This window comes from Mya arenaria, chromosome 5 (assembly GCF_026914265.1).
Source record: "Mya arenaria isolate MELC-2E11 chromosome 5, ASM2691426v1".
In the NCBI taxonomy this organism is placed as follows: Eukaryota; Metazoa; Mollusca; class Bivalvia; order Myida; family Myidae; genus Mya; species Mya arenaria.
In genome coordinates, this window is record NC_069126.1 from 23,969,496 (window position 1) to 23,984,424 (window position 14,929).

Here is a 14,929-nt window from a genome sequence, read left to right on the forward strand (position 1 = left end):
AAGATATATGTGCTGTATTTGGCTTGTAATGGTTCACTCTGAGCGTATTAGTTTTATCTGAGAGTTAGCATATGAACCTAGAATTGCCATTCGTTGTTCTCACGTAGTTGCGTCAGGATCGCTACCCTGGATAGTTAGGGTGGTGCAATTGTTCAATAAAATATTTTAAAATAAAACTTTTATGATAAGCACTTTTGACATTTGTGTCTATAAACTTTTAAATAAAGTAACAAATGCAACGAAAAGTACAGGTCTTTCTTATATTTTGTAAAGTATTGCATTCACATCAACCTTTGGGCGACACAATAACACGGAATTTACGCATATTTCGAAACTATTTTTTGAGGGAATTTTGAAATCTTTTAAGTTGAACACAAATAAATTTTCTGTTAAAAAAAGTTTTGTTTTTCACATTTATGAACTCTTATCTTAAACATATAACTATCACAAGAAAATTATTAATAAAAATATAAATGTATCCCAAAGGTTGTTTTCAAAATATACACACTTTTTTGAAATTCATATTTTTTTCTAAAATGGTATTCCTGCTGATTAGTGCTTGATGACTGAACCTTTTTAAAGCGTTCAAAATCGTTTGCAAAATTGTTTTATTATTTTAAAAAATAAATTAATAGAAAAATACACAATTACTTTTGGGCGACACAACATATATCCTATGGGCGACACGAGTCTCCCAAAGGTTGCATCAAAGTTACCCAAAGGTTGGATTGTTCTAAATATATATATATATATATATATATATATATATATAAATGCACGAAATCAATGTGGGATTTTCATTAAGTTTTGGTTAAACCATCTTTGTAACAAATTACAGTTACTTCCAAATTACATCTTATTCTACATAATACAAACTGGAGGACAGTTCTTTTTATTTGGTAATGTTAAGAGACTTGAAGACAAAAAAAAATGTTTAAATTCAGAAAACCTTACACAAAGTAGAAACCTTCTATTAATGTCATTATCTTGAAAAAATGAACATGCCTTTTAGCAATTGTATCAATCTGTGAAAATCTACATTTTGCCTTCGACATGTTATACAATTTAAGGATATTTACATGGAAATTAAGTTCAATTCTAAATTGACAGTCATGTATTTCTTCCAAAATTTTCATAGTATAAGGAACATGAATTTTTTATGAATTTAAGTGCATAACTGCAGATAATGATCATTATCTTAAATCAATTACAAGCCAATTCATAGTCATGCATATAGCCGCCTTTTCAAAATATGATAGTGATTGTCTCAAATGACCAGTCTTTCTCTGTGGGGGGTGGGGGCTGTCAGTCATAAGGAAACCTTTAAAAGGCATATTCATTCAGCCAATCAGATGTCAGGTTCAGTGAAAGGGGCGATGCCAGGTCAAGTAAAAGGGGTGGAGCTAAAATAAATACTGACATTCAATGAAGATAGATCCCCCTTTGGCCTCACAAATATGTTTCAGTCACACTAGGGGGTGTGACAGGGTCAAGCCATAATGGAGCCATAGGCAAGCAGACTTTTATTAACCCAACAACAACAACAACAGGTGTAATTCTTACCAACTGAGGAAAAAACTTAAGAGGTTTTATTATTGCTCATTTTTTTATACAAATTAAATATCTAACAATGACAAATATAAAATATGATCATTCAAGCATAATATTGACACCAAACATGACACATCTTGCAAATGGTCTTGAATAAAATTCCTACACTTTTTATAATGATAATACATGGGACCAATATCAAAACCATTATCCTGTTAAATAGGACAATGGATTTGATATTGGTAATTCGCAGACAATACAATGTAATTAAGTAAAAAAATACACAGTATGCACATGCACTCTGGCTTCAAACAAAAATTGTTGCTTAGGCCAAAAAGAAGTATTCATAGTTTCCAGTTAAATATCAAAAAAGGTAGGCATACGGTAACTGTTGTTTTTTTTAGGACCATGTTTCTTTGGCAAACTGACCTATATCAGGGAATTATTAAGGTCTTTACTAAAAAAGCACATATTGATCAAAACACCAAAAACAAAAAAGGATCAGAAGGATAAAAATAGGGTCAGTTGGGCGGAAACAAAGATTTTTGAAGCCTTATTTTGTCAATGATGTCATGTCAGTGATCAAAATGATAACACAATTTAAGCCCTGCATTCTGGAATGTGGGGCTAAATTCTTGATTGTGTTATAGTAGGGCCAAAAATAAAATGATTTGGTTAGGGTTACATCCTTTTTAAAAACAGAAAGAGTAAAAAGTATAAAGGATTACATTTTTAAAATACATAATATATATGCGTTTTCACTTTAAAATACATGCATTGTTACATCTTGTTTTCAGTAAGTAACTTTTCCTTAAATGCATTCTTTGGAAAGTAATTTAAGGTTTATTATTCAAAATATATGTTAGTCAACTTGTGTATGTATTGATTTCCAACTTTTTTATTTTTTGTTTAAACTTTATGTATTAGAATTTCTTTGTGTAAATACCTGCTTATGTGATAAAAGACTGCTGACTAAAGATTAGATTTCAGATTTTGATATTTCCATTCCAAATTTAATGTTTTACAGCTTAAACTGCTACTAACAGTTTAAGAAAAATGCATAAAACATCAATTTTGGATGGAAGTATGAAAAGCTGCAATCTGATATTTTGTCAGCAGTCTTTTATCGCTGGTTTGCAGATATTTACGCAAAAATTCGCTTGTTCGAAGACAAAAATTTTAAAAAAAGTTGTCAAAACGTTCAATCTGTGAGGTTGCAGCTTTAATATAAGACTAACGTAAATATTAAAAACAAATGAGGCCCCTTTAATATTAACATGTCAATATCAAAAAGAAGATGAAAACTATGAGAAAGTGTTTTTATAATTAAAAATAAATTGCTTAAAGCAAATATCTGAAATTAATAATTGTCATGCAAAGCAGCCTGTAATGAATATGAATATTAGATTTTGGCCTTGAACACCTTTTTAAGAAGAGTGTTTTGAAGTAAGGATTATCATAATGCTGAACTTAATATTGTACTGTAGCTTTGTAGCAAATCCTTATGATTAAAGTCACTGTGTCTTCCTTATGCTGTGATAAAGATCTCCATAGTAACATTTCTAAACCTAATAAATTAAGTGAAAAAGGGTGTTTATTGGGGGTAATAAAACACATCTTGATAATGGCCAATTAGTTTTAATCTTTCAAGTGTTGGTAGGATGGGAGGGGGGTCTTAACTTTTTGAACTGCCAATATTTTCCTGGTTATTTTGTCCACCATGTCAAAATGATCTGGGTTGTTTTGTCAACCCTGTCTAAATGGGTTGGACGTGTTTTGTCCCCTTAGTCAAAAATGACATGGGATGTTTTGTCCTACATTTTTATAAAGGAGTTCAGAATAAATAACACATTAGTTTTCGTGCTTATGTAAAATAAATGCAAATGACTTTCATTATAAGTTTAAAAAATACTCTTAACGCTACATTCTCACAGATTTACCATTATTACAACTTTTTTATTTTTGTCTTGGAAAGAGCAAATTTTTGCGTAAATATCTGCAACCCATTGATGTAAGATTGTTGATAAAAAAACATATCTTAGATTTTCATATTTTCGAAAATGTTAGAGCTTAAAACCTTACTAACGGTTTAAGAAAAATGCATAAAACATCAATTTATGAACTTAAATATAAAAATCCGCGATCTAATTTTTTGTCAGCAGTCTTATTAACTGGTTTCCATGGATTGTAGCAAAAATTGGCTTGTTCCAAGACAAAAATTAAAAAGTTGTCGAAATGTTTAATCTGTGATAGTGCAGCTTTAATTATGGTAGCTTTTCAGTCATTTGCCTATATATGTCTATTTGATTCAGTAAATACTTCATAATATTAAAGCTAGGCTTATTAGGATATGCTTATTTTTCATTGGGTTCTATTTTAGCACATAACAGCTTCATTACAAGAATATATATTAATTATTATTAAAGCTGCATGCACTCTCACAAATTTACCGTTTTTACAACTTTTTTATTTTTTTTGTCTTGGAAAGAGCAAATTTTTGGGTTTAATAGTATCTGCAAACCAATGATAAAAGACTGCTGACATAGATCATATCGCAGATTTGCATATTTTCGTTTGAAAGCCAATGTTTTGTGGGTTAAACTATTACTAACAGTTAAAGAAAAAATGCATGATCTAATTTTTTGTCAGCAGTTTTATATCACTGGTTTTCATGGATTCTTGAAAAAAAAAATACTTCCCTGTTGGCCAATTGAGAACAAAATCAAGAGGTTTTGGGTTTTGCTGTTTATATGTTCTGGAATTTTTCAAAAGCATTTATTTATAGGACTTTTATGTACAGCATTCTGTATATTGTCAAGTGTCCATTTTTTAAAATTATATACAACATGTATAAATTTAATGTTTCAGGAAATAACCACCATCTCTCTCAGAGGTCATCTTTCTCATTATTGTGGGGAAACCTCAAAGGGCATCAGGAAAACCTTCATCAACCTCTTTGTGCCCAGTGGCTTGTGCAACAGTGTTTCAGAAGTATAAATACCTTTTTAATTTGTGTATATCATTTGTATAATGACTTGTTTTTATATATTAAATATATATATATGATTTATTATATATATATATAGATGGTTAATCTTATGACTTCCTGATAGTATTTAAGTTGTGAAATATTAAATAATCTAATCATAAAAAATGCTTGGAAATGACAATAAAAAAAAGATATTTGTCGAATAGGAAGTTTCACCTGTCCTGTTTATATTACAAATCATTTTAAATCAGACAGAAAATTCAATATACTTGTTGTATCTCGCTGTTTATTTGTCTTCACATTTTGTATTGTCACATCAAGCCTGTTTGAACATCCTAGAGAAGATAAGTGTATAGAAGTGGATATGATATAATAAATATGCATATAAATGTGCTTGGGATTATTTTCAGATTATCATTAAAATGGGGATAATGGATGACTGGCCACACATATGGGGCTATGGACAAGCTTCAGAGCAGGCTGCCAGGTGGTGGTGTTAGTAGTTTATACTCCGGGTCCCGGCGTGAGCACATTGAAGGGTCCCAGAGTGACAGTTCAACCACCGCACACCTATCCTGGGCAGAACCAGTACTAGGTGCCTTCACCTCTGCAAGGAACTGACAGCTTCTGTACATGCCAGGTGCAATGGTACAGTGCGAATGGTCGTAGAAAGGGTTTCATAACCAATTACAACAGAGGTGACCTGGTCCGCCCGGGAATCGAACCCGGGATGTCCAATTCAGAGTCCAACGCTCTACCGATTGAGCTGACCGGGCGGACATATTAGCTACATTAGATGACAAGCCATCTATGCTGGACATTCTTCACAATAAAATGTGATGTCACAGGAGCTGTCTATCTCAACAGCTCACACTGTCCGTATTTGACTAAAGGAATGAATGAAGTCACTGCAGAAGTTAGATTGAGGAATGTCCATGTCACTACCCATCATTTGGAAGGAGTTGGATAAAAAAAGTGTGGCCTATGTATTGAAACAGGTCCGATTTCCAGTTACGGACAGTCTTGATTTGTCTGATTACATTTTTGACCAACATGATGGTCTAAAAGAACACTTACTGGTAACTGGTAAAATCATGGCCCAGTTGTTCCAAGAGGCAGGCGAGTGGGAAGTTACTAGACTCCATTTCTTTATGGGTTGATCTGAGGTTCCAGTTCAGTTAAAGTACTGATAGAACACCAAGTGTTTGGCATAATACAGCAACATTTGATTTGTAACTATGTATCTGTTTGAATTGTTGAAACAGTACTGTTTACTAAATAATGTGTATGTATATGAAGAATAATATTATAAATAATTTGTAAGAACCTGATATTAAGTAAAATGTCGATAAGTCTAAATATGTATCTGCGAATCATTTTTGTATATCTGTAAAGATTACATTGCCTATATTCCTCAATTTATATTTTTATTTTAGCCAGTCAATAACTTTTCTTAAGTTCTATCTTCAAAATTGTCGGGACAGGGATTATAGCCCTTAATTAACCCAAATATGTAACATTCAATGCAAAATTTCTAATTGGCTGCATTTAGGCAGTTCAGATGCAGGAACAAACATCACTTGGGTCCTTAATAATAGCTTTCCATCTGACATTGAAGATCCAATAAAAGGAATTTGTCATGTGACTGTTTATTAACTCTCAATTTATTGAAAGTGAAATTACTTACATGATTTGTAAGAACTAAATTATAATGATATCAAATGATTGTTTAAATTAAATAAAATAGATGATTACATACATGAACTATTTTTATTTCTTGTTTGTCAATATGAAGAGTAATGCAATGGCTTTTGAATTTCATAAAAAAGGATGGAAAAATGTATGTTTATTGTTTAAGCAATTAATTAAGTAATAAAAGTTTGTTTTTTTCTTTTTTTCAAATTATGCTATCTTATAATACAGATCGTTATTTGTTTAATTTTGGTACAAATGAAGTATATAAGGTATGTCTAATGTTACAAATAGCAAAAATTCAAATGCAAATCATGGTGACTTGACTAAATGTGAATGCTAATTGAATCAAAATAGTTAATAAATAATAATGTTCATTTGAAACAATTGAGAGTATAAGTTTGGTTTGTGTATGCCATATATTCCCGGGGGGGGGGGGGGGAGGGGGGGGGGGAATGAAAAAATGAAAAGTATATTACTATGCGCAGTGCTATAATAATTAATAAGTAAATGTTTTTAGCTCACCTGTCACATAGTGACAAGGTGAGCTTTTGTGATCACAATTTGTCCGGCGTCCGTCTGTCGTCCGTCCGTCCGTAAACTTTTACTTTAAACGACATCTCCTCATTAACCGCTTAGCCAATTTCTTCCAAACTTTACAGGAATGTTCCTTGGGTGGTCCCCTTTGAAAATTGTTCAAAGAATTGAATTCCATGCAGAACTCTGGTTGCCATGGCAACGGAAAGGAAAAACTTTTAAAAATCTTATTTTTCAAAACCACAAGGCCTAGAGCCTTAATATTTGGTATATAGCATCATCTAGTGGTCCTCTACCAAAATTGTTAAAACTATCCCCCTGGGGTCAAAAATGGCCCTGCCCCGGGGGTCACTTGTTTTACATAGACTTATATAGGGAAAATCTTCTTCTCAAAAACCACAAGGCCTAGAACCTTGAAAATTGGTATGTGTCATCATGTAGTGGTCCTCTACAAAATTTGTTCATATTATTCTCCTGGGGTCAAAAATGGCCCCGCCCCAGGGGTCACTAGTTTCATTACATAGTGTTATATAGTAAATCTTTAAAAATCTTCTCCGAAACTGTAAGGCCCAGGGCTTAGATATTTGGTATACAGCATCATCTAGTGGACCTCTACCAGATTTGTTCAAATTATTGCCACAGGGTCAAAATTGACCCCGCCTAGGGGGTCCTTGTTTTTACGTAGTGTTGTATAGTAAATCTTTAAAAATATTCTTCTCCAGAACCGTAAGGCCAGGAGATTAGATATTTGGTATACAACATCATCTTATGGACCTCTATCAAAGTTGTTCAAATTATTGCCACAGGGTCAAAATTGGCCCCGCCCTGAAAGTTATTTGTTTTTATATAGTCTTATATAATAAAACTTTAAAAATCCTTTTCTCCAAAATATAAGACCTAGAGCTTTCATATTTGGTATATAGTGTTACCTAGTGGACCTACACCAAAGGTATTCAAATTATTGTCCCGGGGTCAAATTGGCCTTGCTCAGGGGTCATTTGTTTTTACATTGTCTTGTCACTGAACATCTTTTCCTCTGAAAGTAAAGGTCAGAATGACTCCATACTTGATATGTAGCATCCTTACATGGTCCTTTCTCAACTTTGTTCAAATGGTTTTGTTTGGCCCCTTTTAGGGGTCACCAGAGCAAAAAATAGAAAAACCTTTAAGCAACTTGATCTTATTAACTGCTTGATGGATCTTCAAGTCTGAAGCATCCTAGCATGGGCCTCTGTCAGGTCTTTTCAAATAATTTTGTTTGGGCCCTTTTAAGGGCCACCAGAGCTAAAATTAGTAAAAAAACTTAACATTTTCTTCGCATGAACCCCTTGATAGATCTTCAGCAAATTTGGTTTGAAGTGTCCTTGCATGGACCTCTCTTAAATTTGTTCACATAATTTTGTTTGGCCCGGTTGCCATGGCAACCTAAAGGAAAATGTCAACAATTGGTTATAATCATCTTCTTCTCCTAAACCGCTTTGACAATTTTGATGAAACTTCATAGGAATGATCCTTGGTTGGTGCTTTTTCAAAATTGTTCAAAGAAATTAATTCCATTTAGAACTCTGGTTGACATGGCAACCTAAAGGAAAAGTGTCAACAATTGGTTACAATCATCTTCTCCTAAACCGCTTGGACAATTTTGATGAAACTTCATAGGAATGATCCTTGGTTGGTGCTTTTTCAAAATTGTTAAAAAAAATTAATTCCTTGCAGAACTCTGGTTGCCATGGCAACCTGAAGGAAAGTATAGGCTGTCGTGTCCGCGCTGTGACTTTCTCTTATATGGACAGATTTTAAAATGAAAATGCCATATGTTTTCAACATACCAAGACAATGTGTCGTGTGCAAGACCCATGTCCCTACCTCTAAGGTGAAAGATACACTAAGTGTTTATTCACAATGGAATGCTGAATATGAGGACATAAAGAGTGTTGGCTGTCATTTAGTATGATTGTTTTTTTTTTGCTCAGAGGCAATTTAATATAACTTGCAATATGTATTTGACACATACAGGCAAGATAAACTTTTTATACGCCCGAAGGGTCGTATTATGTTATGGCCTCCATCGTCTGTCCGTCTGTCCGTCCGTCTGTCCGTCCGTTAGCAATTCCGTGTCCGGGCCATAACTTGGTAACTAATAAAGCGATTTTCAAATAACTTTATACAAATCATCACTACATTAAAAGGATGTGTCGCGCGCAATTTCCAGGTCCATACCTTAAAGACTAGAATCACCATGGGGGTGCGTTAGCAATTCCGTGTCTGGGCCACAACTTTGTCACTAATAAAGTCATTTTCAAATAACTTTATACAAAGCATCATAACATTAAAAGGATGTGTCGCGCGCAATTTCCAGGTCCATACCTCAAACACTAGAATCACCATGGGGGGGGGGTGTTAGCAATTCTGTGTCCGGCCACATCTTTGTTACTAATAAAGTGATTTTCAAATAACTTTATACAAATCATCACTACATTAAAAGGATGTGTCACATGCAATTTCCAGGTCCATACCTCAAAGTCTAGAATCACCATGGGGGGGACGTTAGCAATTCCATGTCCAGGCCATAACTCAAAGACTAGAATCACCAATGGGGGGCGTTAGCAATTCTGTGTCCTGGCCACATCTTTGTTACTCGTCCGTTAGCAATGGGGGGGACGTTAGCAATTCCATGTCCAGGCCATAAATCAAAGACTAGAATCACCAATGGGGGGCGTTAGCAATTCTGTGTCCTGGCCACATCTTTGTTACTCGTCTGTTAGCAATTCCGTGTCCAAAAGGATGTGTCACGCGCAATTATCAGGTCCATACCTCAAAGACTAGAATCACCATGGGGGGGCGTTAGCACTCTGTTTCCGGGCCACATCTTTGTTACTCGTCTGTTAGCAATTCCGTGTCCGGGCCATAACTTGGTAACTAATAAAGCGATTTTCAAATAGCTTTATACAAATCATCACTACATTAAAAGGATGTTTCGCGCGCAATTTCCAGGTCCATACCTCAAAGACTAGAATCACCATGGGGGGGGGGGCGTTAGCAATTCTGTGTCTGGGCCACATCTTTGTTACTAATAAAGTGATTTTCAAATAACTTTATACAAATCATCACTACATTAAAAGGATGTCACATGCAATTTCCAGGTCCATACCTCAAAGTCTAGAATCACCATGGGGGGGGGACGTTAGCGATTCCATGTCCAGGCCATAACTCAAAGACTAGAATCACCATGGGGGGGCGTTAGGAATTCTGTGTCCGGGCCACATCTTTGTAACTCGTCCGTTAGCAATTCCGTGTCCGGGCCATAACTTGGTAACTAATAAAGCGATTTTCAAATTACTTTATACAAATCATCACTACATGAAAAGGATGTGTTGCGCGCAATTTCCAGGTCCATACCTCAAAGACTAGAATCACCATGGGGGGGCATAAGCAATTCTGTGTCCGGGCCACATCTTTGTTACTCGTCTGTTAGCAATTCCGTGTCCGGGCCATAACTTGGTAACTAATAAAGCGATTTTCAAATAGCTTTATACAAATCATCACTACATTAAAAGGATGTGTCGCGCGCAATTTCCAGGTCCATACCTCAAAGACTAGAATCACCATGGGGGGGGGCGTTAGCAATTCTGTGTCTGGGCCACATCTTTGTTACTAATAAAGTGATTTTCAATTAACTTTATACAAATCATCACTACATTAAAAGGATGTCACATGCAATTTCCAGGTCCATACCTCAAAGTCTAGAATCACCATGGGGGGGACGTTAGCGATTCCATGTCCAGGCCATAACTCAAAGACTAGAATCACCATGGGGGGGGCGTTAGGAATTCTGTGTCCGGGCCACATCTTTGTAACTCGTCCGTTAGCAATTCCGTGTCCGGGCCATAACTTGGTAACTAATAAAGCGATTTTCAAATAACTTTATACAAATCATCACTACATTAAAAGGATGTGTTGCGCGCAATTTCCAGGTCCATACCTCAAAGACTAGAATCACCATGGGGGGGCATAAGCAATTCTGTGTCCGGGCCACATCTTTGTTACTCGTCCGTTAGCAATTCCGTGTCCGGGCCATAACTTGGTAACTAATAAAGCGATTTTCAAATAACTTTATACAAATCATCACTACATTAAAAGGACCTCAAGCCGAATCTTCTTCGGGCGTATAGTGCTCCGTTTCGCGGTGCTCATGTTATGTACTTGTTCATAGATCAATGTCACATTGGGGGGCATTTGTCACATACTTTGACAGCTCTTGTTCAATATTCTTTGAGAAACAAGCTATATTAATAACAAAGGTTAAACTCGTTTACTCAGGGCCATCATGGCCCTCTTGTTTTATGTATTATTTATTTATCATATGCATTGACAATTGATTATAATTTCATAATATATTATTTATTCTTTTATTGTATGTATTCTAGATCATTAAATAAATATAAGTAAATATGCATTCAAATTTCTGAATTTAGTCTTAAATAATAAATGTTGATATTGTTAAGACCAAAATCCGCTGGACTTTAGACCAATATTCCCTGGAATTCAGACTAAAATCCACTGCAAAGCCTCTCAAAAGTATGGCATGCATGTATTTGTGTCTGTCTTTTACCTTAAAGGTTGTACCCACCAGGAATACTTTTTGTATCCTCTCAAAATTCAGACTAGGAAACTGACTTGAGGTTGAATATATAAGATTATGTTTTTTATCATCTTCAGACAAATAGAAAATAGCTATCAGCTAAAATCTTATTCAACAATAAATGTTTTAGAATGCTAAATATTAGCAGTACACAGGGTATAAATCTTGTGAAACACATAGCAATAACGTGCTAAATAATGCACGTGAATCTAGGTAACTTGTAGTAGTAGAAGTCAAGTATCATCTTGGTTTATTACAGCAGAACCAGTGATTACGAACTTCGTAATCACAGCCCCAGAAACAGAAGCGTTTTTATTAAATCTCCCAGGTTGCGGAAACATGGCACATCGCAGGTGCGGATCCAGGAATTGATGTTAGAGGGGTAGTAACTTAGGGGCGCAACTTTTGACATGTGCTCCTCCCTCAGAACCGAAAGTATATGGCATAAACTGTTTTACGGGAATTTGGGGTTACTCCCTCATGTATGTAGTCGGAAATGGTGCATTATGAGCTTATTTTATTACCTTTGTTTCTCCGATATTGATGAAAACAGTAAACTTCGATTATTTTAGAGGTGGCGCACGCCGGGCGCTTAAACCGCTAGCGCTTCGACCAAATTCCCTGAGCTACACAGTCGGTCCAAGGCCAATTCCCCGCTATTTTGGCGCGAACACAAAACCACCGACTGTCCCCCCGGACCTGGGGTGGGGGGGGGATGCTTACCATTGACTGGTGCATTACTTTAGCGACAGCGATAGGTTTTCATATTACTTTTTCCCTGTTTGAATGTAATATCTTAATTGTCTGTTAATATGTTCACTGATAAAACTTTTGCGGCCTGGCACATTGCATCTCATTAGTCATGGCAGTATTCTTCAAGTTCAGGCTTCTTTTTTTCAAAATTCAAAATGTTTATTTTTTAAACCATTCATTGATTTATCAACACCATATTCACACATTCTCATTTACAAGAGGTTTGATAGTGATAAATCAAATGTTTAACGCATGGCACCATCACTCTGGTGAACGAGAATAATTTCATATAGCACAATGTACATGAAATAATGACAGTATGGCGAGTCGTTCCTTCACTATTTTTACCCATAAATACCATAAATTAAGCCTTTTCATACAATAGATCGCCATCACCTCTCCGACTCCTTTATAATTTGTGTAAATATATGAACATAATCATGTGGTCTTTAACAAAGATAGAAGTGTAAAAAAGTTTATATCTTCGACTTCAAAGAACTTCATTAATGCTAATTCTTGACCAAATTTTAGTTGCCTTTAACCTTGAAAATAATCGGTTAAATGGCAAGATGTTTGTAATCAAGCTTAACGACAGCGTTTTTGTGACATTGATGAAAGATGGATTTTTTTTGTTTGTCTTTTTTTTCAATCGGATAAAAAATTGTACTAGTATCTGATACAGGGTTAATGAAGCAATACGATGGTTAGACGTCATGCTAACCATTGTATAGTATAGCAGCGATGAGGAATATGGATAAGTCGACAGTTGACAGGTAAGGACATTGTAAGAAGTGTCATTTTGCTAATTTTTGCTTTAAATATGGCAATATTTTTCTTTATTCCCATTTCCTACATGTTCCCATTACAAAATCTTACCTGTCCTTCCAATTGGAAATTTCCCATTTTAAAACTGAACTTTATTCTCCAATTGGAATGTTCCCATTAACCAAATATTCCAATTGGAATTTTCCAATGTTCATACTTTCCCACTTTGAATGTGGGAATCCTCCAATTGGAAAGATTCACTCATGGGAAGGATTCGCAAACAAATGCCTTAAATGAATCTATCGGTTCTTCATTTTTAATGAATATATTATTTTTCATGTAGTGAGTGTAAAATATTCTTAATTAAACAGTCAATTTCAATTTTAAAAATTATGTTCCAAATTCTCCCACAATTTTAATAGAGCCAGTTTTCCAATTGGAAAAGCTTGAAAAAGCCATTTTCCAATGGGAAGGCCATTTTCCAATGGGACTCCCATTGGAAAAGTTGACTTTAAATGCCAAAAAAAACATATTTCTAAATTAAATTTCAGGAAACAAAAAATATCTCTTATTAGTATTACCTAACACATTTTAAAAATACAAAAATAAAAAACATTGGGTGAAAAATAAAAAAAATAAGTTTGCAAAAATTCCGGATTTGCAAACTTAATCCGGATGCTGTTTTATGTTAAATAATAATTTGTTTTTCCAAATGTTTGTTTTTGAATTTCATGTTATCCAATTGATTGTTTTTGTTATATTTTTTGTAGATCCAATGTTCTGATGAGTGTAAACACAATTTTGATATAAAAGGACATAAATTTATATTTACTTTTAAGCTGCATATAAATGACATAAACATTTTACCTGGACCTTAAAGACAAGTATTACCTAGGGTTTAGAACAGTTATGGTCAGTAAGAGTAGTTAGTGCCATGCTTGAATTTGGCATAGCTGAATTATTTTCAGTAAAATGTTATTATCAATAATGGTGCCACAACACATACTATTTTTTATAATTTTAAACGTTTCTAAATGTCTCTCTCGTCTTTTAAGCGCGCTGTAGACTGATGTTTCAGCTTAATAGGCAAAACATACTAGTCTGTTGCATAATATCACGGTCATCGCCGAATCTCATTTTTGACGGGTTCGTCTGAGGGTTCAATAGTGATTTGATAATAACGATGATCGTAGAATAGCGGATTTGAAGAAATACTGTTGCTTTTGAATGGTCTAATTAACACAGATAGGTTTTATTTACGCAACACTTTCTTAGTGATAATGTATGTACCTTTTTCCGTCGGTTTATGCAGTTTGAACGATTGGGCGCGCGCCTTCATACGAACCTACATACCGTATGAACGCACAGCAATAATTCTTTTTCCTTAAAGTGACACTCTCATTCAAATTGTATCCGTACACATGTATAACAAAGATGAATATTGAGAGATTGATATTTAACAACTCACAAATTAATGCATTTATGGAAAATATTTTTAAAAAAAACACTGAGTGGGTTAATGTTTGTAAGTGCTTCCACCCGAACTGTATCTTAACCAATATAAAGGATCACTATAAAGCCCTTAGCGCATAAACACAGATTTGTACGTCAAATGTCTAGGACACACTTACAGGTTGAATATCAAAATGAACACTGTTGATAGAACTTATTTAGACTGAAGCTAGTCCGGGATGAACAGTACATTATATGAGTTTCAACAAAACGTGAGTACATCCACCCATCCTGACCGACCATTGTCCTGGCTGTATTTTGATCATTCATAATAGGATTTTCAAAACGGCTTTGCCATGAAGGTTCATCATTATGAGGCGACGTGGTGCACACATCAGCCATGTCTTAAGGTAACACTCAGAGGTCAACAGTTAAATAGTATTGTTGATTCATTCATTAACTAAGTACATACTAAATTAAGAGGTTCGAATTGTTTGCTTTTCAAAGCTGATTGTAACCAATTGATATATTATTATATACATAAAGGT